The 26,267-nt window shown below is 36.6% G+C and overlaps 1 protein-coding gene across 4 annotated transcripts in view; it reads right to left on the bottom strand.

Annotated features, from left to right (window-relative positions):
- taok3a (TAO kinase 3a) overlaps positions 1 to 26,267 on the bottom strand; it is a 96,001-nt gene that overhangs the window by 47,616 nt on the left and 22,118 nt on the right. The window contains exon 1 of one of the 4 annotated variants that reach the window (XM_073860643.1): positions 20,309 to 20,472. The exons of the other annotated variants lie outside the window; for them this stretch is intronic. The gene's annotated coding sequence lies outside the window, so the exon portion shown is untranslated. Of the gene's footprint in view, positions 1 to 20,308; positions 20,473 to 26,267 lie in introns of those variants that run through there. 4 annotated transcript variants of the gene reach the window in all.

Genomic DNA, 26,267 nt, shown 5'->3' with positions numbered 1-26,267 from the left:
GCACTATACAAATAAGTCAATTGTGTTAAAAATAGTGCGTTTTTATACACGTGAAACATGAACACATGTTATATTGCCCACTATAAACACAATCAAAGCTTCAAAATCACAGACAGAACGGGAGCTTTAATTATATAAAAATTAAGGTGAAAAAAAACCTTTACCCAGACATCTATAAACAGGTGCACAACGGTTGGCTGCGATTTTCTAAAACACCTCTTGTAGAAGACAACAAGTCTCACATATAATAACATGTGGACATGATGTTTTTTTCATTAGTATTGGGCATTAATACTAAATTATGAAACTGACAAGATCATATTAAAAGTGATAAAATAATAAAAAAATTAAATAGCAGAAAATTTAAATGATCTTACTATAGGTTCACATATCTGACCAAATGACAACAGCTGTCTAAGAAAGAAACAGATATAAATATTGTTTTACAGTATTTTGCCTGCCTGCCATATACAAATAATCCACAATATCTAATAAATATACACAGTATACATCCAAGCCATTTTAATTACTGTATGGTCTGTAAGACTGATACGGCTAAAAAAATCCATTGTTGGGACTAGGAAAGGGCCAATATGAGATTTTGGCGATATGATAACCTTAAGAAAAAATACCACCTCATAGTATTGCGGTTTTGACATTGCAAAATTAAAAGTGTATACAAACATTAACTGTTTAACTAGACACAAAACATTTTATTTTTAAGCAACATGTATGGTGGGTAAAAATAAAGCCTTTAAATTATAATTTTCTTTCAAAAAATAGTTTTGTAATATATTAAATGTAAATTACATGACTTAATGATTTTGTGTAAACCCAGCTCATACCTTGCAAACGGTATTACAGAAAATGTTAGTGGTTTTGAAACCTCGACTGTTTAAAACCTCGGAATACCTTGAAACCGGTAACCAGCCCATGCCTAGTTGGGACAAACATTTTCTGGGTCAATTTAAACCAACTGCTGGGTTTGTTACTTTCTGACCCAGTGCTGGGTCAAAATATAACCCATCATTTTTTTCAACTGTATCAGTTTAACAGACCATACAGTAATTGAAATGGCTTGGATGCATACTACAGTAAAACACTGAGTAAACCTGAATACCTACACGAGTATTGATGTCAAAACAACAGATGCTTTACAAAAATGTAAAGATCATTCAACAGTGTGATCGGTCATGATGGAATATGATTGGTGTGTCAGCCAATCAAAAATGACTCCTAGATTTCCAAGTGCAATTTCTGGAATAAAATCAATAAATGATTTTTCTCTTCTACTTTCATTAAAAATGAAAGTAAACCCTTTGAACAAGTAATACAGCTTGCATGGCCCACGGGAAAGACTTAATAAAGCTTCTACGAAAATCACCACATCGGGACTAAAGTAGAGCACTTCACTAGTGAACAGAAGAAATTATCATCAAATATTCAGCTAAGAACCAAAATCACTTATTGTTTTAATAAGGGGTTTAACTTTCCTATTGAAACCCTGTGGGCCATCATAAAGTTGCTTAAAAGACAGACAGATCTAGTCTGTGTCCGTACCATTTTTATCAATGAGAGCATAAGTTCGTATCTCTCTGCTCCCGAGTCATAAAGCTCGTCTTTAATGAAATAATGTTTAATAACTTAAAAAATACGGCGTTTTTTAATTTCCTGAAAAATAATGGTTTTGGAGATACGGGGATCCCGCCCGACAGTGGCGAAATTGTAGATGGGACATTTGTAAAAAAAAAAAAAAAAATCCCCCTCTGTCTGGGCCCCATCCCGCCAATCGGGCCCTAGGCACGTGCCTAGTTTGCCTTTGGGTTAATCCGGCTCTGCCTCAGTGGACCTGTTGCTCGACGAGGATTTCGTTGCGATTCTCAATCTTGAAGAGAAATATGCAGCGAAGCTCTCACGCGGATTACTGACACCTATTGGTTATTTACTGGTACTACTGCCTTAACAATGACACTCCCAATGGATAAGGTAAGGATAATTTAATAGCATTTAATAGAGCCGTGTAATGACGTATAAATAATAAATTTAGCAAAAAAAATGTCTGATAGACTGGTTAATAGACAACACATGACTTAATTTGGTATACAAACAACCAATTTGTAACCAAAGACTAGGCTATGTAAAATGTGAATTAACTTTTATTAGTAACTTTAAGTTTCAGATTTCAATTCATAAATAACCTCCATGGGGGGGGGCCCAAAAAATGCAGCCTGCCTAGTGTAGTCCATTTATTTAATCCGGCTCTGCACTGAGGTAAATGTCCTCAAAACACTGGTTATTTATGTTTCAGTTATATGAATTATATAATAACAGTTTTTATATTATGTATAACAGTTTTATCTCAAAGTAATGGTAGTGCTAAAGTCTAATGTATCGTTTCTGAGGCTGCTAGATTTTTCTTTACGCTATTCACGTTTGTGAAGTGAATTTAAAACACAGATTGCTTGCAGTTGACTTAGTTAGCCACTATCCATTTGTTTTGTTATCATGTTTGGTATCTAACGTGATTTTTGTGGGGCTTAAAGAAAAAAAATCTTGACTCCGCCAGTTCTGCCATTGCAGAATTATTATGCAAGGAACTGTTTTTTTTTTTTGCCTCGTTATTATACGCAAACATGCCTTATATAACGTAGGGAAATGATCGTTTGTCCTTTATTTATTTTTTGCAGCAACCATGTCTGTGTCCTTAAAGGAACTCTGTCAGGTACAGAGTGGAACGATGAACTTGAAAATCAACCATTCTGATGACTGGCGTCCCCATCCGAGTCACCACCTCAGACAACAACAGTCATAAACTCACAAACACAAATACACTCAGTAATTGGCTTAATAAAGAAAGACTATGGTTTTATCTGTTTTAACCTATGATATCAGTTATTGATGTATTTTAAATATTTACGTATCATAGGCTTATCATACATGCATTGAAGTTTTAAAATGTATCTAATATAATACTTTAATTAAATTGAATGTTTTGGATACCACCATTAAATTATTTTGTGCATGTAAAACACAAGTAGCAATGTTTTTATTGAATGCAATTTTGAATTCAATTGAATGTTTTGCATACCACCATTAAATTATTTTGTGAATGTTAAACACAAGTAAATGTTTTATTTATTGGAGATAAAATGGCTGTTTAATTAATATAATACTTCTGTTTGTTAGGCACTAACAAGTGAAAATAGTTAGGTTTAAGTACATTTATTAAAACTCGATAGCTGTAATGCTTCTGTGCAGAAGAAAGCCCGTGAGCCACGAAGGTAAGTTTGCGAGCAGATTCATTTCCACTTATTAGACAGCAGTCCGCTCATCGTGTTTTGTATTGCATCACTTAAAGATCGTAAACCTTTAAAATCGAGTTTAGTAAGATGTATACTACAGTCAGCTTTGGTTAACTATTGAAGCATCGTCTTTAAGGCTCAATGTGACCGCAGTATTTGTTGAACACTGCTGGCAGCGGCGACGTCTGTGTCCGTATTATTTTTATCAATGAGAGCATAAGTTCGTATCTCTCTGCTCCGGAGCCATAAAGCTCGTCTTTAATGAAATAATGTTTAATAACTTAAAAAATACGGCGTTTTTTTAATTTCCTGAAAAACAATGGTTTTGGACATACGGGGATCCCGCCCGACAGCTGCGAAATTGTAGATGGGACATTTGTAAAAAAAAAAAATTCCCCCTCTGTCTGGGCCCCATCCCGCCAATCGGGCCCTAGGCACGTGCCTAGTTTGCCTTTGGGTTAATCCGGCTCTGGATCTAGTGCAAACCCACAAATGTGAATAGATCTCTGGATAAATCGTTTAAGTACACAGACAGCAAGGACTGTGCGATTGTCATATGACACAAATGTGACAGTCAAAAGTGTGTAAGGGAGTGCATGTAACTCAACATATGTACAGCACATGAGAGATAAAGAGGATTTAATACGAGTTGTAAGCAGCGCTGAGATCAGTTCCTTTACACAAAAGTGAATAAATAACACTGCCAAATCTTTACAGTGAAGAGTTTATATTCATATCTTACAGACACAACAATCATAACCTAAAAAATTGTGTATTCAAAACACAATAGCACACAGAGACTGACTGCATCTAATTTTTTATAATTTTTCTTCAAAAACATGCCAAGATTTATCGCCCTTTAGAAATAAAATTTAACCGATGTTGCCTACAATCCGATGTAGCTTACTAGGCAGACATATTTTATTAATCCTCCTCATCAGTCTACCAACATTGTTTCTGGAAACAAAAGCATTCAGAAATCGTTTGACGTTTGAACACATGATCATAATGAACATTTACATTTTTTGGGTTCATATTAGCAAAATTTTAATTTAATTTCCATACGAGAAAGAAGCAGGAGTAGCATTCAATTCAGTCAGAGAGACACTGGAAAATAAACCCGGCAAGAAACTTTTTTGACTAACACTTTGGCTTTGCTCCCAAATCTAGTAAGCTGCCTAAATAGACAGCATTTTAAAAGGTAAAAATCATTTTCAAAACCCTTTGTTTTGGCTAAACTCTTATAGATGTTAATACTGCAAAATAGTCGTACATAATATTATGCAGTGATTTAAAGAGCAACTATTGCCAATTCACCTTTTTACATTTCTTTGGGTGTGTAAGTGTGTATTTGTACATGTTACCAATATGCAAAAGGTACAAATCCTAAAGTAAACGATAACGCAAACTATCGTCTCCAACGTAAATCTCTACAACACACACACGGATTGTAGGCAACAATTTACTTCCTGGGATTGGTGATGTAGACAAGACTGGCATTATCATAATTCCTCCCGCTTCGGACTCACAGCCTGTAAGTTAACTCCTGTTAGCATTGCATAGTGACCAAATCTTTTAAACATGCTAAGAAGCGTCACATTTCCGGCTGACGTCAGAGGTATTCAGGCCAATCACAACAAACAGATTAGCTGACCAATCAGGGCACAGCGCTTTTCAAATCGATGAGTTTTTTTAAAAATCAGTGCGTTTCAGGAAGCTACAAAAATACGGTATGTTGAAAATAATGTGTTTTTTGAACCAGGCGAACACATTGTGTTATACCAAATAATAGGGGTGTCACGATTCTCCAAATCCTAGATTCGATTACATTTTTGATCACATCTTCTGTCTCACGTGCACGCGCTCTCACATCTATCCGAAGTATAAACATAAACTAAAGTAGAAATCCTTACGTATTTGTTTAGTTTTATGCGTTTCATGCGAGCTGAGGCAAACTATCTCTTTTGCTTAAATTATAACCCGCTGCATCTTGGCGGCTCTGTCGCGCACGTGCAGAGAGCTCCGCTCTGTCCGAAGTCAGATCACTAGGTAGTAATCCTGTTTATGATTAGCATTTCAAGGAGTTGTAGCAATACATTAGAGATGCGCGGTTGGCGGTTACAGCCGCGGACTCCGCGGATAAACCGCGGATCGGGCGGATGATGTGACGAAAAATGATATTTTAATTAAATTCGGGCGGGTGGCGGATCGACAGCTTGTTATTAGCTTTGTCCTTCAAAGCATGCGACCTTAAAGGTGAGCACTATGTCTTTCAAGGTGGCAGGCTCAGAAGTTCGCGAAGAGAACTGAAATGAGACGGTCTAGCCTTCTGAGGACCCATAATTTGGGTCACCTGTTGCACGCACCCCCAGTAGCGCCCATCGCGCCTGTCAGCAATAAACAGCGGAGACATTTCTGACTTATTAAAATAAATATGTAATCAGAAAAATATAAATTTATTTTAGAAAATATGACACATTGATATAGATTAAACTATTCAACAACAGTATATCAAATAATCAACCTTAGAAATATACGCAACATAAACCGAATAATATTAACACAAAACATAACTTATAATACTAAAACAGTGACAAGAAAAAGTTTTCTAAATACACTTTTATATAATAAAGGTTTTAATTGTTTGGGATAGCCTCGGCTGTTAAGGATCCATTCGTTCTATCATTAACAGCGCGGAGAAATGAGGACGCATTTTGACACAGCTCTTATCAACGCCGGCGAAGGAGGTACGTGGCAAACTAAAAAAAAAAGAGAATTAAAAACAAAGGAAATAAAAGGTCAGAAAAGGGTTGCCTGGAATAAGTTTTACAAAGTGGTAAATCAGGATGACACCAGTGCAGACTATGTAATTTGTGCGTTTAATTTAGGCTATTTATTTATTTATTTTTGTCTCATGTCATGTGCGCCGATCGGAGACTGGTCTTTATGATTTAAAAAGAAAGCATTCAAGTGAACAGTACTAAACAAACTTGAAGCAAAAATAAATTTCAGCAAATGCAAACTTCAATCAAACATAGTAAGAGGTGAAGTATAGCTTTAGCCTACAGAAATGCTTTTTGCATTAATTTTTAAATGTGTGCGAGGTCCGTGCACGCCCTCCGCTAGCAACAAGCGGCTAAACAAGCATTAAATATTAATGACGTTGGGTTTATTGTTTTTATTAATTTATGTTCACAAAACTTATCAACAAAACATTGATTAAAATTAAGAGACAAATTATCTGAAACGAAATTCATTTTTAAAGTAGAAAACAAAACTTAAATTAAACTCGAAAATAATGTCTGACCCATTACAATTCTCCCGTCATATTGGCCTTTACAACGCCCTATATGGCGTTTAAAATTACAGTCTATCTTTTGTAATAAGCTAACTAAATTTAAACAAAACATAAACACATTACAACAATATTCAAACCCAACAATACTCAAACATAAATATAAAATAGACATTATCTATGATGATCCATGTTAAAACAATCCGATATAGCGTGTATAATAGCTGGTTGGTAGATGTTTATTTTTGTCAAAACCTCCGTTGCAAACCTCCATTTACCTGAATAAAATTATTTTTACTTTGAAAATGATGCGCTGTCACGTTAACGTCAGCTGTTCGTTTACATAAGACTCCATCTACATTTACACTCAGCGCAACGTCTGAGTTCTCAAACTAAAACAGGGTCTCCAGCGTTGACGAACGAATCCATTTATGAGGGTCGAAAACAGTGATGTAGTGTAGATGAAAGGCGTAAACGTAGCAAAAGTAACGCGTTTTAAAGGATAAACGCATTAATGTAAACATAGCCTGAGTTCACACACTGCTTATATTCTAGGGCTTTCTAGTCTCGCGGCTGTCATCAGCAGCGGCTGTCATCAGCAGCGCCTTGCATCGCCCAGTCAGCGGATGGCGGGCGGGTGCGGTTTTGAAAACTGGTCAGAAACGTTGGTGCGGATGGATGGCGGACGGATGATGAGTTTTGTGATGCGGTTGCGGATGAAATAATAGCCCATCCGCGCATCTCTACAATACATCCCTCGTGTTTAAAATATAAATCGCGTTCTGCTGGATCGATGTTTTTAAAGGCACCTCTGAGAGGTTTATTTCCCCTGCTTGGCAAGCCGACCGGACATGACATGGGGGCGTGGCAGCATCGACGATCCCATTTTATAATTCGAAGATCGAGGTTGTGACTTAATTTCGATCAATTTAAAATCGAAATCGTGACACCCTTACCAAATACAAAAAACAACGTTGTTTTTTAGCAATGAAATAGGTGCCCTTTAAAATATTTATACATATACTATCTATAAAAAGTATACTGTTTAAAGTATAAGTTTTATTTACCATAAAAAATTGTAGAGCATTCAAAATAGGTCTCATGAGGCTGTATGTCAACTATGATACAGTCTAATGGTGCGTTCACACCAGACGCGGAAGAGGCGGAAAGCGCGAGTGATTTACATGTTAAGTCAGTGCAGAGATGTGAATAGGCATCCTGCGGCACGGTAAGCACAAATGCCACAGCGCAAATGTTCTGCGCAAATTGAGAAAAACTGAACTTTGGCGGATTTTCGCGACTGCATTAACCAGGAGCTTGCTCTAACAGTGACGTGATTATAGGAAGCAAGCGGAGGCAGAAAAACAAAAAACAACAATGGAGGACAATCATCATGGCTACACGAGACATCTTCGTACTTTTACAGGAATTAAAAGGATCTTGTTTGGAAGAAAGTAAGTGAGGAGGTTGATCTGGTAAGTTTACTCAATTTGAGCTATATAAGCCCCTCCCATGACGTGAATTTGCCACTTCCGCGTCTGCTGTGAACGCACAGTAAGAAGGAGGTCAGCCGAGTATTTGGAAAAAATAAAAATTTGAGAAATAAGGCAAGTTTATGTAGCTCCATGGGTGTAGCACTTAAGTTGGAAAGGTCATAGTTTCAATTCCCAATAAACACATCCTGATAAAGTGTATAACTTGTAATGCCCCGTAAATCTCTCTGGATAAAAGCATCTGCCAAATAAATAAATGTAAATTTCTAAGACATGCTTTAACAACATAATTATAATATAGTTTATCCAAGACTCTGGCAACTAGATAGAAAACAAGAAATAGAAAAGTGTGAAAACGAAAGGAAACGGTGTTTTAGAGCTGAGAGGGAAAGAAGTGGGGGAATAGAAAGAGATGAAAGAAAAAGAGGGTCAAAAACAACCTCCTCTCAATTTCCCAGGGCACCCCTCACATTTTCTCTATCCCTCGTTTTTTTCCTGTTTGTGACTCAGCAGACAGTGTTGCTCACGGCTGGCCAACGGAGGGAGAAGAGATAGAAAGAGAAGGATGGGGAGAATGAAAGAAAAATGCCATGGGAGATAGAGAGAGACCCAGAGCAGGCCAGGACTACAGCAAGCTGGCTTCTCCTGCCTCACTGCTTTAATTCAGTATGATCGGTGGCGTCTCCACACAGATGACTCTATTTAAAGGCTACATTCCCAAACGATGCAGTATCTGGGCTTCATGGTACGCAGGGCCGGGACATTTATTCTCAATACATGTCTGACGCAATCGTAAAAAAGAAAGTGACTTATAAACAAAGTGACAGTGCTAGACGTGTGTGCCCTCTAGCGCTTGGTTTTCTGGGTAATGACTAGAAATCCTGGACATCTTGCATGCAAAGAGAAAGAAAAACATGCAACGATGAGCTTAAGTGGAATGACAATATGGAGTCCTAAATGACACGATGATCATGCAATGACACTCGTCGGCTGCAGTTAATAAACAACAAGAGCTGGTCAAAATAATACAAGGTCAAGCTAACCTACAAGTATTACACAAAGATTGAAAGTCTACTTAATATAGCCAAAATACATGAACAGAAGATCTTTGACGAAAGCTCTGTTTTTAAGTATATCTGAATATTTTTTAGCCCTTTCAGAATATTCATCACACATGTCTATAAATATTTACTAATTAATATTTTCTCAAATCACAAAAAACATTGTTTCCAAGTACCTCAGATTCAAAACGTTTAAAGGGAGGGTTCAATGGTATTTCATGCATTCTGACTTATTAACACAGTTATAGAGTTGTTTCTTCATGCTAAACGTAGACAAAGTGTCAAAAAAGCAGTTGGCGGTGTTACAGAGTATTTCTGTGCCAAATGCACTTCGCCAGGGTTCGTATAAGTTTCGGAAAGTTTTTTTCGATTACAGGTCCAGCTGACGTTTCAAGGGGTTCTATACGTATCACTTCTTTATATGAAAACTTCCCCGGAAAACCCCGTTCACCCGTCAATCAGCGGGAGACTTACAAACATTACATCATGCCACAGCTTTGTTTCATTTCAAAACTCAACAATGGCACGAAAGAAGAAGTGTGTTTTTGGATGTAAGGAGAAGAAAGACAGGTGTATGAAAACAATGGATATAGTTTATTATCCGGGGTAGCAGTGGAGTTTTGCGTGTGTGTTTTATGCGCTGGATTTCATTAAAAAGTCCCAACCGGGTCATGAGTTGCATGCGGTAAGTACGACTTCTGTGTTTTGTTGGAAATAGGTGCTTGCATATTATATAAATGACACGAACATGTAGTAAATCATAAGTTAAACAGTGTTGTATAGTGTTGCTGTACTCCCTCCTCCCGCGGTAGTAACTCCTTTATTTTTTCATACGTTATCGGAAAGAATCGGTAAAGCTAATCTTTCTTTTATAAATCTGATAGAACTAAAGACTCTTCGGAGATATAAAGGATGTAATACTACTCTATAGGTACTCCAGATTAACATCAGAAATGCAGAAACAGCGTGTGTTATGTGAGCTTTAATACAAACAAAGCAAAACAAAAAAGGACCTATTAATAGTACACAATCCCTTCATTTTCTCATATGATTTGATACTATAAGAGTAAGTTGATGTATACTCAGAGAAGTGAATAAGGTGGTGGGAACAGAGTCGTGATTTTAAGTTTGAAGAATGATTCACCACCTACTACGTTGGCAGGCAATTGTAAAAAGAAATTTCAAGGTAGGAGGCTGTTCATAGCATTCAGTTAAAACGGCACAGATTTTATCTGGAAAAGTGTTTAAGATCAATGACAAGAGCAGAGTCCAGCCAAGACCCTGGTGAGATGTTAAAGGGGGTCAAATGTGAGTCATTGGGCTACTCTGCATCTAACACTTTTTATTTTTTATTTTTAAAATGTGTAAACTAGATGTATCTATTTTAGGGATGCACGATACAAGCTAATACAGATGTTCGATTAGTTAATATAACATTTACTAATGAGATACATACCAAAGGTTTTGCTTTTTACTCCTAGGATTTTACGACACAATACTTTGAAATAAAAAGTGTGCATACAAACTGTAATTCTGCTGTCATTGTTACCCAATTCAAAATAATCACACAGCACGAGTTCTCATGCGTTTTTCTGCACTGAGCATTGGCTGCGTTTAAACAATCAGCCAATGTCCAATAGTTGGGAAAAAACACCTTTATCTGTCAATACCCATTATTAGCAGATATATCAGTGCAAAAGGATGCAAACTATTAGGCACAGGGTAACAGTTAAACAGTAAGATGACCCCCCCCCCCCTCAAAAAAATGGCAAAATAAATATACTATAAAAGAATTCTTTAAATTGTTTTCAATAAGTTTTTAAATGTTCAATAACTGCATGAGGGACAAAACAAAATTTTGGACACTATTTAGTGAAAATGTAATGTGTATATTACAATATGTGACCCTGGACCACAAAACCAGACATAAGGGTCAATTATTTAAAAATGACATTTATACATCATCTTATAAGTTAAATAAATCCAAGCTTTCCATTTTTTAGGATCGGACAATATTTGGTTGAGCTACTATTTGAAAATCTGGAATCTGAGGATGCAAAATAATCTAAGTTCTGAGAAGGAAGTCCTTAACAACTGCATCCACTCAGAAAATGAAAGTTTTGATATTACAGTTTTAATTCACAAAATATCTTCATGAAACATTATTTTTCATAATACACTATTGATATTTGGCATAAAAGAAAAATCAATCATTTTGACCCATAAAATGCATTGTTAGCTATTGCTACAAATATACCAGTGCTACAAAAGACTGGTTATGTGGTCCAGGGTCACATATGACACCTCAAAACATCAGGTTTAACATCAGGTGTTGATGCAAAAGGACACACATAATTGAAGTATTTTGTAACCTAATGTAATGAGTTTTTATATTTTAGCGATCTATTGCTGTAAAAGACATCAACTTACAGTATAATCCAGAATATAAATTTAACATAGGGGCGATAAGTGATGTAAAAGATCACTAAAAGATCTTTGCATTACATTGATCGCCCTTCGCCAGTGTGGCCTTCAGTAAGGTGCTTAACCCCAGGATACCCCGAGGGTTTTTCCTGCTATTAGTCTACTGTAAATCACTTTTTACAAAAACATCTGCCAAAAAACAAGTGACTAAGTAATGGGAATGGATGTCTCTCTAAAGGATCCTGAGTTTAAGTGTCTGGCTAAGATCCCAGGATGCATTGCACTGGGGATAAAATCTTATTTACATAACAAAGAAGATTATTAACAAGACGGATTGGTGAGCAAACTGCTTTTCTGTGACAATTTATTAATAAAAATTGTCTAAAATATTACTTGCTGCTAATAATAAACAATTTAACTTGATTACTTTTGACCCAATATTTATCATGTGCATTATGATCATCAAAAAAAAAAAATCACAATGCATATGCAAAACAGGTTGTTTTAACAGTGGTTGGGTGAAATATGGACAAACTAAAACGCTGGTTTAAATTAAACTAGAAAATGTACATATAGGACTCAACCACTGTTTAAAACAACCCATCATATGTTGTTTTAATATTATATCACATGTAGAAACAACCTAGCTTTTGTTTAGTGTATAAATGTGCTCTGTAACATTATGTCTTTCTCTGTATGTCTGCAAACTCTCTTTAGAGTTAAGTTTAACCCCTGGGTCCCTGTTCATGCCCTGAGAGATAAGATAACAACTTCCCCACATGCAATAGAAATAACAGACACGTGCTTCACTAACCATATTATCCCAACCCATAGGTTATACCATACTTTAACTTCTGTACATATAAAAAACATGAACTGTGTATGTGTTTGGGAGTGCCATGTGAATTAATATGCTACTCAAAAGCACAATATGACTACAATGTGACACCGTTACCAAGTTGGGTGATTGGTTGGATTCTATTACACCATAGGCTCCAGAATAAACCAGGAAAAAATTTCCAACCAAAGGAATTCACCACAGGTCTTTGCCACAATGTTGATACACACAATAACAGCAGACAAGAGATGCAAGCATGCATGCACTCTCTATTCCTGTCCCACTTTTATCTCATTTCACAAGAAAGCCGTAATTAAACACTATTTAATGCAATTGAAACCGCCTTTTTTATTTAGCCATGCCGAAAAAAGGCCATGCCACATCTGTATTAACCGTACAAACCCAAACAGAGAGACAGAGAGAGAGAGAGAGAGAGAGAGAGAGAGAGAGAGAGAGAGAGAGAGAGAGAGAGAGAGAGAGAGAGAGAGAGAGAGAGAGAGAGAGAGAGAGAGAGAGAGAGAGAGAGAGAGAGAGAGAGAGAGAGAGAGAGAGAATTAATTCCCTTAATGTAATGTAGGTCAAAGGCATTGGGCCGCAGCAAAATGAAGTGGCTGCCAGTCATTCAGTAAGTCTGAGCTGATGTGGAAACATACAGATAATAGTGCAATTTTGGCATATGAAGGCGTTTTTGGTACACTGTTTGGTACAAGCAGCAGCACAAAAATGCTCTATTCATCAAACTTTCAGTACAAAGCAATCGGTAGCTTTAGATAATCGTCACAAAACCCAGAAGGCCTCTAGCTTTGGGAACAGAGCATTGATTTGACGGACAACAGTTAAGGACACAATCAGTCGGTCCGGTGTCTGTTTATACGTTGCACAGCATCATTACGCTTTCCCTTGTGGAAGGGGAAGGAAGGTTAACGTAGTCCGAGTATAACCCTACCCCAGATTTCAGGGTTAACACACCTTAGTTAACTTCAAATTTAAGGACCTTTCAAGGACTTTCCAGGTCCAATACCCTCAAATTCAAGGACTAAATGTGGGGACACATTAAAAGTGAGAGCAAGGTTACAATGTGTTACGTTTTAAGATACATTTTTACAGTTTCGTTTCGAGGGAACTCACGCTGCGTCACTGCGGTGACACTTTGGGGTAAGTGCCTCTGAATGTGTATATCAAATTCAACCAAAGGTGAGGCTTAATGACAAAGACAGGGTGATGCGGGAGCCAGTAAGTATATCACTATCTGAAATATTGCCAAATGCGGCTTTCACATAGTATGCGGTGTGCGCTGCGCTCGCCGCTGGGTACGGCACAGCCAAGCGATTTGTGCTCTGATGGCCAGACCAAAGTAGGCGGGGTTTTCAATAAATTACTTCAGTGTTTATATTTGCGTTAAATAGTCGACGAGGAATACAGAGACTGATGTTGCTCGTCTCCATTTCACGTAACTTTAAGCATACCTACAACAAGCTGCTTGACTTAAAACACACCTGACATGCCAACTTGAATTGCTACGTGTTTCCATGACACGGCTTTCCTTCCGATGTCTCTGTAGGAGCATAAACTTGTATTATAAAGCTCTGAGAATCCCGAGTACAAGCTTTCGTCCATTTTGCTTGTTTGGATGCCCCGTTTCTATTGGCCGCGCGGGTAATCGTCACAGAGCTCGCGCTTTGCTCGGCGCAACTAAAAACCGCCCTCGCGCGGCGCAAGCCATTGAAATGAATGGGTTTCATAGCGCAGCGCACACCGCATCCTATGTGAAAGCCGCAAAAGACGCCATTACAGGGATGCAGGAAGAATGGCAAGGGAGATTCAGCGATACATACGTAACCAGAGACGTTTTCATGTGTCAAACATAACTATGCAAAAAAGCATTTTGGTATGAACATTCCCATACATAAAAATAAGCGAACAGTTTAGCATGTGTGCTTAAAGTCTGGAATTTTTATGATATTATCCTACACTACACAGGGAACAATATGGATTTTTCCAGAAAACTTCTTGCATAAAATCGATTCAAGCACTTTCAATGACCTGTATATATGCATGTATATTTTTCAAAAACTTCCCAGGGTCTTGCATTTTTTTCCCCAGATTCACAAACTTTCAAGGATTCAAGGACCCGTGGAAATTTCCACTGAGATTTCCACCCCTCATTTTCTTGAATGCGTAATTTGTATACAGCAAAAAAAGAAAACCGATGAGTTTACAGTGTCCCCTCACTCATAACCTGCTGACTGTAAGGACTGTAGCACAGATAAGGAGTCGTGTGTATCAGATTAACAATACAGTCTCCTACAAACCACCTTCAAAACTGTTCAAAACTTCATTAAAGAGATAGTTCACCTCAAAATGAAAAATGTAATGTGAATTGTGTGATTCATGGACATCAGGTTAAGTAAACGATGAAAAAATCGTTGGTGTCCTCAGAGTGTGTCTGTGAAGTTCTAGCTCAAATTGCCCTTTTGTAGGTGTGAGCAAAAATTTGGCGTTTTTGGGTGTGTCCTATAAAATGCAAATGAGCTGCACTATGGAAGTGTCATGGTTGGATAGTGCAGATTAAAGGCGGGGTGGGCAATTTTTTTAAAACACTATGGGAAAGGGAGTCGGGCTAAACACACTTGTAGTCAATCAGCAGTAAGGGGCGTGTCTACTAACCAAATTTGTTGCCTGGGTTGCGTATGTGTTGGGCGGGTCTATCAAATAAAGGTCCATATTCTATTGGGGTAGGGACGTGTTTGGTTAGGTAATTTCAAATGTCAACATTAGCTTTCAGAAATCATGGACCACACCTTTAAGGGGCGGTATTATCCCCTTCTGACATCACAAGGGGTGCCAAATTTCAATTACCATTTTTCACATGCTTGCAGGGAATGGTTTACCAAAACTAAGTTACTCGGATGATCTTTTTCTAGGTTGATAGAAGCACTGGGGACCCAATTATTTAATCGATCATTGAGTCAAAAAGTTACAAATCCAGTCGTTGTGTTAAATTAACCCAGAAAATGTTCATATTCAACCCAAGAATGTGTAAAAAAAAAACAATTTGGTATAAAACAACCCAGCAGTTAAATTACAACCCAGTAGGTTGGCTTTGCCTCTTTTTTTACCCAACGCTGGGATGAAAATAACCCAGCGTTTTTATAGGTAACTTCAATCTATAAATTTTTTATACGTTTTATTCGATCCCTAGGTATTGAATCCCTGAGTTTTGAATTGGACATGCAATTGCTTCTTCCAACTGAGCTAAAGATTTGAAGACACTAATCTCCAGATTAGCACTTCGACAAAATTTAAGATTACAGTGCAGGGTAAATTTAATGGTGAATGTGGGAGTTTTGTTGATAATGTAAAAAAAGTAGCACTAATAGGCACATAAGAATTAAAAATTTGGCAGATGCTTTAATCCAAAGCAACTCTATAAAAATGCTGGGTTACTTTCAACCCAGTGTTGGGTCAAAAAGGGACAAACCAGGCATTTGTGTTCATATCTGATCCCAAAAAAAGGTCAAAACAACCAAAACATTTTGGATTGAAACAACCCAGCATAGGTTAAATTACATTTTGCCCCATTTTGACCCAGCACTAGGTTGAAAATAACCTAGCAGTTTTTTTTTTGTTTTTTTTTTTGAGTAAACTTATAGTGAATTCAATCTATACATTTAAGTGTATGTGTTTATTAGCACTTTTGTAAAGAATGGGTACATTTAGAGTAAACATGAGAGTTTTATTTATAAGGTTAGGAAAAAGTAAGTATCACAATACAAACCATTTTGTGTCCTTCTTTAGATCAAATGTACCCACAGACAGACAGCTAATGGATTCGCAACCGCCTCAGCATGTCTCTATTCTGGTGGTTCATGTTCCATAAACTCCTTTGGCAAAATGTGTCCAATTGACTGATACACGCAAGACCGAGACATTGCTACCGTTGACCAGATTTTAAATGCAATCATTCACAAGGTTCAACTTAAGATTTTTTCAGCTCCTTCGAGGATGAGAGGCAGAGTATGTGCTGTAATAATGGTAGACACAAAACATCAGAGCGTGACCACCAGGGATGAGAATCGTAAGGAATTAAATGATTCTGATACCAATTCCATTTAATGGCCTCCATTTCTTAATGATTCTATTAATGATTCTTTTAGTACAAGCGTATAAAAGCTTACTGCCGCAGCCTGAGAAACGGTGTCAGAACATCAAAATGACTTAATGAACAAAGCTAAACAATAGGGCTGTGTATCGGCAAAAATCTTGCAATATGATACGTATAATGATACAGGAGATGTGATGCAATATGTTGCGATACATTGCGATGCTGTAACCCGATGCAATATATTGTGCTATTCCCTGTTTTATAAAATGTTAGGAAACCTGTCATTGAGAACACACCACCATATGCAAACCTTAGCAAAAAAAAGTTAGGCACACCCCTATGCTAGTACTTCCTGTGACAGTTTAAGTTTAGAGATAAGAAAAGTGCTATATCTAGTTGTCAGGATGCAACTCCAAACAAAACAACTGCCATGAATCTAGTATGATTTTTACTTTGAAATATTGATATTGCGTTATTGAGAATCGATGCAGTATTGCAAAACAAAATATACTCATACTCACATATAACAATATTTTCTTGCACCCCTACTAAACAACATAATAACGTTTAAAAAAAGACAGTGACTCAGTGTTAGAGCATTGGTTTAACAGCGCAAAGGAAACACACAATGATAAAAAGTATACCTTATGCACTGTAAGTTGCTTTGGATAAAAGCATGCAAAATGTGTAAATGCAAGTTTATTTTAAGACCTTAAAGGAATAGTCCATTTTCCCAAAAGAAAAATCCAGACAACCCACTCACCACCATGCCATCCAAAATTTTGATGTCTTTCTTTGTTCAGTCGAGAAGAAATTATGTTTTTTGAGGAAAACATTGCAGGATTTTTCTCATTTTAATGGACTTTAATAGAGCCCAACATTTAATACTTAACACATAACAGTTTTTTTCAACGGAGTTTCAAAGGACTATAAACAATCCCAAACAAGGCATAAGTGTCTTATCTAGCAAAACGATTGTCATCTTTGACAGGAAAAATGACAAATATGCACTTTTGGAGCACAACTTCTCGTCTAGATCCGGTCGTGATGCACCAGCGTGACCCATGCAATACGTCATGACATCAAGAGGTCACAGAGGACAATGCGAAACTCCGCCCCAGTGTTTACAAGTGTGTTGAAAGAGGACCGTTCCGACGTTGTTGTATGTGGAATGATACCAATTAATGTCTTTGTATCAGTTTATTGTTTACAATGGTCCGCAAATGTGCATTTTATATATGTAACACGTGACCTCCCTACGTCACTACGCATTTACGTTAGGTTGCGCTGGACTGGACCTAGACGAAAAGTAGTGGTTTAAAAGAGCATATTTGTTTATTTTTCTTGTCAAAAATGAAAATCGTTTCGCTAGATAAGACCCTTATGCCTCGTTTGGGATCAGTTATAGTCCTTTGAAACTCCGTTGAAAAACACTGTTACGTGTTGAGTTAAGTGTTAAGTGTTGGTGTCCATTAAAGTCCATTAAAATGAGAAAAATCCTGCAATGTTTTCCTCAAAAAACATAATTTCTTCTCGACTGAACAAAGAAAGACATCAACATTTTGGATGACATGGTGGTGAGTAAATTATCTGGATTTTTCTTTTAAGAAAATGGAATATTCCTTTAAGTCCTTCAGGTAGCTCAATTGGTAGAGGACTGTGTTAGCAACACATGAGTGATTCTCGCGAAATTAGACTTATGAGGTGTCATGAAACATTTTGATAAAAAAGTAAATGCAAAGTAAGAGTATCAAAATAAGCAGCATACAGTTACAAACATCTCTTTATGTACTATTTTGCACATGATTTCAAATGACATCATACAAACCAATTTTGTTGTTTTTCCACATTAAAGGGGAACATTTTCATTATCGCAACGTGTCCATGACTGGATTTGGGTTCTTTGACATGGAAATATTTATAATAAAAAAATTAAAAAAATAAAAAGCTTCAGTGCATGTTATACTATAAACATTTACAGTAAAGAAACATGTGGTATTTGGTGATCATTGGTAAATGTAGAGACAATAATAAGGAATATAAATGTGTCCAAGACCAATTTTCTCATCCTCTGCCACAATTTTTAATAATTGTTTAAGCCCTCAAGAAACTAACATTTTCAAAATAAATTGTTGGAAGGGACATAATTGACTGTGACACAAGTAACCATATTTAGTCACTTCCGCACACATTCAAAGTGCCCTCCCCCTGCCTTTATTTGGAGTAGTAGAGTCATGTAGTTTTCTCTCAGCCAATCAGGGGAGATCAAGCTATCTCACAGATATTAACATCAAGGAATCTGACCAATCAGCAGTGGCCTGGAGCACCTCATACACAGCCATCTTCCAGAAATCAAAAATATTACTTTTTTGAACCTGCCTTCTCCCACAGCAATAGTTATAACATTATAACTAAACATGGTAAGTTGATGTAACTCACAAATTATTTGGTTGAATAGTTGTGTTAAAGATTGAGATTGTTGTTATTTGCATAGCATTTTTAAAAATGTGCTTAATGTTTGACTGAAAACCAAACGCACCATATTTGATCATATGCCCTGTTCACCTAAGTGGCACAAATGTCCATTTTTAGACATATGCCTTATAAATGTATGTTTTTTATTATAGTTAAATGGCATACACAGGTACTTATTGTTAGTGTGAGGCCTAGTACTGTGTGAATTGATTTAAAATACTAAATATTGGTTTGTGATAAAACACAATTATGAGCAAATATAAGTGGTACTAACAGTAGTTATGAATGTATTTTCTGTTTTTATTATGTTTTTATATTTTCTATGTCAATACTCTTTTTTCCAGTAGATCTAAATTACACTGTTACTGTTTTCCTTAACAAAATATTAAGCATATTTCTTTTGCAGCTGTCTGCTCGGCAGCTGAGAAGAGGGGTATCATTGTTGTTCCTGTAAACCCAGTCAAGCCAGAATCAGTACCGCAAGACCATGTCTCTAAATAAATGTTCCTGGCAGTTTATGCCTATAATAAATAAATGTCCCTTGCAGTTTGTGTGTGTTTTTTATCAAATTTTAAAGATTCACAATCTGTAATTTTTTTACCCTAGACAGGCAAGTGCTCATATATGGTAACTTCGTTGACCTTGATTTGCAATGCAAAGGTGAAAAATATTGTTAATTTTTTTTTTTAAATAATGTCCTGTAACATCACCCATTAGCTTTCTGAGGTTAAAAATTTTAATTTCCAAAGATTTCAATGAGTGCCCTATAAAGGGTTAAGATGTCTACCAGGTAAGCAGTTCTTATTTTTTCTCTCCAGATAAAAGTTAAATTTTGTTTGTCATAGTACCTAGACAACTTTTTAGTTCTCATTACCGAAACACGAGTTTGTAAATGCATATATTTAATGTAATATCATGTTGCGGTAATGATAATTTTTGATAATGATAATCTAAAAAATGTAATTAATTCCATTGGAAATATTTTAAATCCTCTAAAAATCATGGTTATAGTAAGTTCAGACCATAGCCTTATATGTGCAAAAAATTGGCTTCAAGGGCTTTTTAAAAAAATCTGATGCTGGACACCTTCTTAGTCTGGATTTCGTGAGAATCACCTGCATGGGTTCGATATATAGTTAGAGTACACTGTAAATCGCTTTAGATAAATGTAGACATAGTCCAGACTGATAACTATAATCAGCTAAATGTTGTTTTGAAAAAAAAAACTTTGTTTTATTACTGTAATATCAATCATATTTATGTATATATCTAAAAGGAAGATTTCAGCAAAATAATGTTTATATAACTGACTCACCCTCATGCCCTCATTAGATGTATATGATTTCTTTTCTTCAATTGAACACAAACAAAAATAATTTCTATTTAAAATGTTGTCATGTTATCTTTTCATACAAGGCTCAACATGATGAAGCTTCAAAAGCACATCCATCCATAATTGAAGTAATCCAAATAACTCCACCAATTCCTTTAACTTGTGAAACTTTTCTTATGCTGTAAAAATGCTTCACGAATGACATAATAAGTGACGCATTTAATTTTACGGTGCGACCTTGCAACACGTTGGTCAATAAAATGATAAACCATAAAGTTGTAAACTTTAAAAATCACAACACACCGTGTCCAACACGCTAAACCTTTCAACATGCAATAGGTCCGAGTTTTTTTGGTTACACATTTAGCAAATAGCTTTTACCAGAAACCTTTAATGCGTTGATGGAAAGAACAGTCCCTGTAGAGCAACACAGGATTAACTAAAATGCTCAGGTGCGCAAAAATAAATAAAAGTTGCACCAGATCGAAGATCAAACATTACAGCTCCCGATTCCTGTAAAGATTTTAGCAGATCATTAGCATACCATAAAATCACAACCTCTGCAATAAATCACAAATATGCCTTTTGTTGACTGCCAAACTGATGACGTTTTCAGTAGTAGTGTTTAATGCGTCATGGTTGCATGCTCCCAATAAACAAAAAGTCCTGTTATGGGAACTGAATCGTTTTCATTACAGCAGTGACGTCCAGTGTAATCCAAGTTCATCTTAGGACCGATCTTTATTTTCTCTGATGGTTCAATCTCCCTACAGCTACAGAGTTATCCATTTCACAGTACATTGATTTCAGCCAAACACACCCACGATTACACAGCACTGACTTCACTACAAACTGCAATGTGACACTCACAAAAGCTGGCATGAACCCGTTATGGAGGACAGCACGTAAGATGTGTCTCACATCATTTATACACACAGAATATTGTTGTGCTGGAGGAACGGTTTTCATAGAGTGTAATCTAAAATACTCTATATTTGTGTAATAAATAAAAAATACATACACTCTAAAAAATGCTGGGTTATTTCCAGGTTTCAACCTAGCATTGGGTTAAAAATGGACGAGCACAGCCATTGGGTTCAATTAACCCAGCAAATATTGATTTTTGGTTTAAACAACCCAGCATAGTTAAAATTACAACACAAAGGGCTGGGCTCGTCTTTTTTGACCCAACACTGGGTTAAAAATAACCCAGCATTTTTTTCAAGTGAACCTCATATGTACATCATGTAACCAGTCTATAGGAAAATATTGTGTGTATTACATACATTGGTATCCAAGTATGTTTAGAGCTGTCACAATATTAGAAAATTACTACATATCCCAGCAGGCATAGGACCGGCCATCAGTTAAAGGTGGGGTGCGCGATCTCTGAAAGCCAATGTTGACATTTGAAATCACCTAAACAAACATGCCCCTACCCCAATAGAGTTTGGACCTTTTTTAATAGACCCGTCCCACACATATGCTACCCTTTTCCAAAGCGTTTCTCAAAAATCGTGCACCCTGCCTTTAATGCTAAACGGTTGCAAAAAGTAAATATGTTTAAAAATCAATGTTGAAATTTGGTTAAAATAATGTCAGTTGTCCTTGACGTTGATTTTACGGTGAAAAGTTGAAATGTCAACTGGAATTTATCAGTGGCAATCACATTATCACAATATCTTTTGAAATACTTACATTTTTTAAATAAATAAACAATAATATTAAAAGGCAGGGTGCGTGATTTTTGAAACGCACTTTGAAAAAGGGAGTCGGGCCGACTACCAAAACACACTTGTAGGAAATCAGCAGTAAAGGGCCTGTCTACTAACCGTCATCGTTGCCTGGGTTGTGTATGTGTGGGGCGAGTCTATCAAAAGGCTAATGGGGTAGGGGCATGTTTGTTTAAATGATTTCAAAAAGTCAACATTGGCTTTCAGAGATCATGCACCCCCCCTTTTTAATTATTTTTCGTTATTGTTTATTAATAAGCTATAACCACAAGACAAAAGCAGGGAGGCAAAAAAGAGTTTGTAGCCGCATGGCTCTTAATGTAAAATTTAAAATGGCTGCTGAATTAATTACAATATTATCATATGTGTAGAATAGGGATCGACCGATATGGATTTTTTAGTGCCGATGCCAATACCGATTTTTGTTTCATCAGCCTTAGCAGATGACCGATACACGCTGCCGATTTTCTTGAGCCGATATTTGGAGCTGATACTGCTTCTCAATTTACATCATAAAAATTACACAATGATGATGCTAAATGTTACAAGTCTCAATTTAAAAAAAGTAACATTTATAGAACTTAAAAAAACTACATTTAACAAATAGTAAAAACAGGTGAGGGTGCTATGGAACCATATTTTGATGTTGTCATGGAAAGGTTGGTTGTTTTTAGTCACATGACCTGCAATCCCTTGCGGCTTTCAGCACTCTTCTGTAAATAATGCCGGGGGAAAAAAAAAAAAAATCGCAGAACACGACAGCCACATATCGGCCGATGCTGAAACACATAAAACTCACAAATATCGGCCGGCCGATATATCGGTCTATCACTAGTGTAGAATTAACATGATATCGATAATCATGGTTTTGAATAGGGCTGAACGATGTGAGGAAAAGTTGCGATGTGCGATGACATTGTTTAATGTTGCGATGACGATGTGAGTTGCGATATATATATATATATATATATACATATATACATATATATATATGTTTAAATATATGTGTTCATCGTGTGAGTTCATATCGCGATGACGATGAAAATTCGATGTATCGTTCAGCCCTAGTTTTGAATATCACCTACAGTCAATACTGGTCTATTGTGACACCCCTAGTATGAAATATAAGTAAATCGGTTCTGTAGTGTCATCATGCACCGCAACGAATTAGCCATCTATATTAACTGAAGATTTATATTTATTAATTCAACAGATGCTTTTATCCGAAGCAAGTTACAAATAAGAGTATTTAACATTTTGTCTAACCAACTGGCTAACTTTCTATGATACAGCAAAAGCTTTAAACTAACTGGTATGAGACACATGCACTCAATGAACTGTCAGAAACAGTGTAAGGAACATGAAAGTTTGACCTTACATTGTCTTTAGGCCTAACTTGATACATGATATCTTGTACTTTTGTTTTAGGAAACACAAATAATTGCAGAGTTCATCATAATACAGAAATGCATATGGTCACATGGTCAAAATACTTGTGAGAGCCAAATATTTCCTCACAAATGTTTTGAAACCATATGAGAACAAAAAGCTCAATGTCAGCCAAATCATCATTCACATTTATGGATTTGGCAGACGCTTTTATCCAAAGTGACTTTGAGTACATTTTATCAGTACTTGTTCCCAAAACATGATTTGGTAAACTAAAACTTGACAGGTTTATGTGTCAACAGGTTTAGGTTTAGGGAAGGGGAACAAAAAAATATCATAAACCTGGTATGAATTAGCCTGGGAAAACCCAGACAACTTCCGGCAAATTTAGATTTGCTCTGCAAGTAGTCTGGCAAAGAGGCCATTCAAGGCCATTTCTAATGCCGAGAAATCGCGGCACCAATCAGAAACGTTGGGTCGGTCTTTACACGATGATGACAGCGCAGCAATGGTGAAGCAGATTTTGGTCATTACAAAGATGGATGCCGCTGTGGAACATCACTCGTTCGAATCAGCTATCATGTCTGTTTTAAGCAATTGAAACTTTTCCTTTTCGTTAACACCCAAGCAAAGACTACCACTCGAAGCCTTCATATCTAAAAAAAAAAATATGTTATCGCTGTCTTACCGACTGGATCGGCAAAAGTCTGATAAAATAGCTCTGCATACGTCATCTCCATCACTGTGATTGGTTTTAGGTCTATTCAATTGGACACAGAGCCATTTGAGAGACTTTGTCGGTGACGCCCCTTTGGAAATGATTTGTCTATGAAGCTGTGCCAGACATTAACTCAGTTTACTGAGAATGGTCTGGTTTTAAACAGGCTAGGTATGAATGGAAGTCTTGTGGATGGTGTAACAAACCTACTTGTGTGTGTAGATGATATGAACTTAACAGAAGTCTATGAGATGTTCATATTAATATAATATACTGTCCAACAACAGCACGTGTCTTTTTTTTGACGTGAAGTGTCCTTCATTGCTTTTAATAAGAGACCTTTGGCACTAATAACTAACTAACAAGACAGTTATAACAACTTTTTCATCATGAAATTATATAATGGAGTATAAAGTTGCCATTATGACATACTGTATGTGTTGAAATATTATTTTTAATTTAAACAGCCAGCATAATAGTATTTACATTTCGCGTATTTACACGTATTACATTTAGGGATTTTAAACATCTTACCCAACCCCCACCAGTTTGTAGATTAAATAAAACATGGGATACACCATTGTCAAAATTGAAAAAAGCAAACATTTAACATGTGTCGAGTAGGGCTGTCGCGTAACCGCATTACCGCATGACCGCGCTACTGAAAAGCCCAACCGCATGGAAAAAAGCAACCGCAACAACCGCACCTTTCACGTTAAATTCATGAAACTATATGCCGCCTTGTTTTTCACCTCATACAGTACATGTATAATAAAAGCCAAATAGATTCTTAAGAGTTAAGAGAGTAGGCCAATTTTTTTCGTAAATTTCACTTAAAAAATGTAATACTTCATGTTTCGTTAAATCATACAGTGAATGTGTGAAAAAGTAAAACTGAGATGACAGAGTAACTGTGGTGTCGTCTGCTGGTTATAACTGGTTGCGTACCAGCATTAAAACCTCATAAAATCGCATATATTTCTAAATATTTTCGACAAAGGAAGACAAATATAATGTAAGTTATTATAGATAGCATTTAAGCTTGTTCTGAAATGATGACAAATCTGTGTGACCTCTCCAGCTTAATTTAATGATATGATTCCAAAATAATGATACATTCGTTTTCATACTTTATATATACACGTTAATTTATCTACTAATTATTAAAAATGCCCTCAATAATTATGCATTGCCTTCTGAATTGCATTCGTTTTGTACATTTATAGGTGCACAAATACTGGCTAATTTTAATTTCTTTAAGACACTGCTGTGTTCTGTATTGACCGATGCTCTGTTAATTTGCGCTTAACAAGCCTAAATGATGTTCTTCAATTTACTTTTGTTTTCTCAAAAATATATTTAGCTGTAGTAGTATAGCTTGTGTTAATCTTTTTTTTCATAAGGGGAAATACATGTAGCCTACCCTTCTTCTACATTAGTTGACCTCATTGTTCTGGATTTAAAAAATAATTTTATTTTAGTAAATGAAGGCGGTAAAACCGCATACCGCGCTGGTGAGCCACGCAAAATCACCGCAAGGGAAATTCCTTCACCGCGACAGTCCTAGTGTCGAGATCTAATAGGCTTTATGCCCAGCTGCACTACTTCCTGAAAAATCAGACGTGACTGTGTTAAAAAAATAAGGTTTAAAACACTAATGTCAGTGAAAAGTGTAAATATTGTTGCTCTGTTTATTTTAGCGAACTGACCACATCGACACAACGTTTGACCTTGAGTTTTTCGTCCAACCAATAGGCTTTATGCCCAGCTGCACTACTTCCTGAACTTCAGCCAGCTCCTCGTTTCCTGTCTGCCATTATTGGACAAACTGATTAACCCAGGTGTGCCTGACCTCAGTAGTCACAACAACAATAATCAGACACAACAGGATTACTCAGTTTGTCCAATAATGGCAGACAGGAAACAAGGAGCTGGCTGAAGGTCAGGTAGTAGTGCAGCTGGGCATAAAGCCTATTGCGTACACATCAAACGCGAAACATCGCATTTCTTGCTCTAGATTACTCACAGGATTTAACTTTGCGTCATGTACATTTGAATATTTTCAACTTGAGGGAAAACGCGTTTGAGGCCAATAACGCGT

Source organism: Misgurnus anguillicaudatus, chromosome 22 (assembly GCF_027580225.2).
Source record: "Misgurnus anguillicaudatus chromosome 22, ASM2758022v2, whole genome shotgun sequence".
NCBI classification, from domain to species: Eukaryota; Metazoa; Chordata; class Actinopteri; order Cypriniformes; family Cobitidae; genus Misgurnus; species Misgurnus anguillicaudatus.
This window is presented reverse-complemented; position numbering and strand designations above follow the sequence as displayed.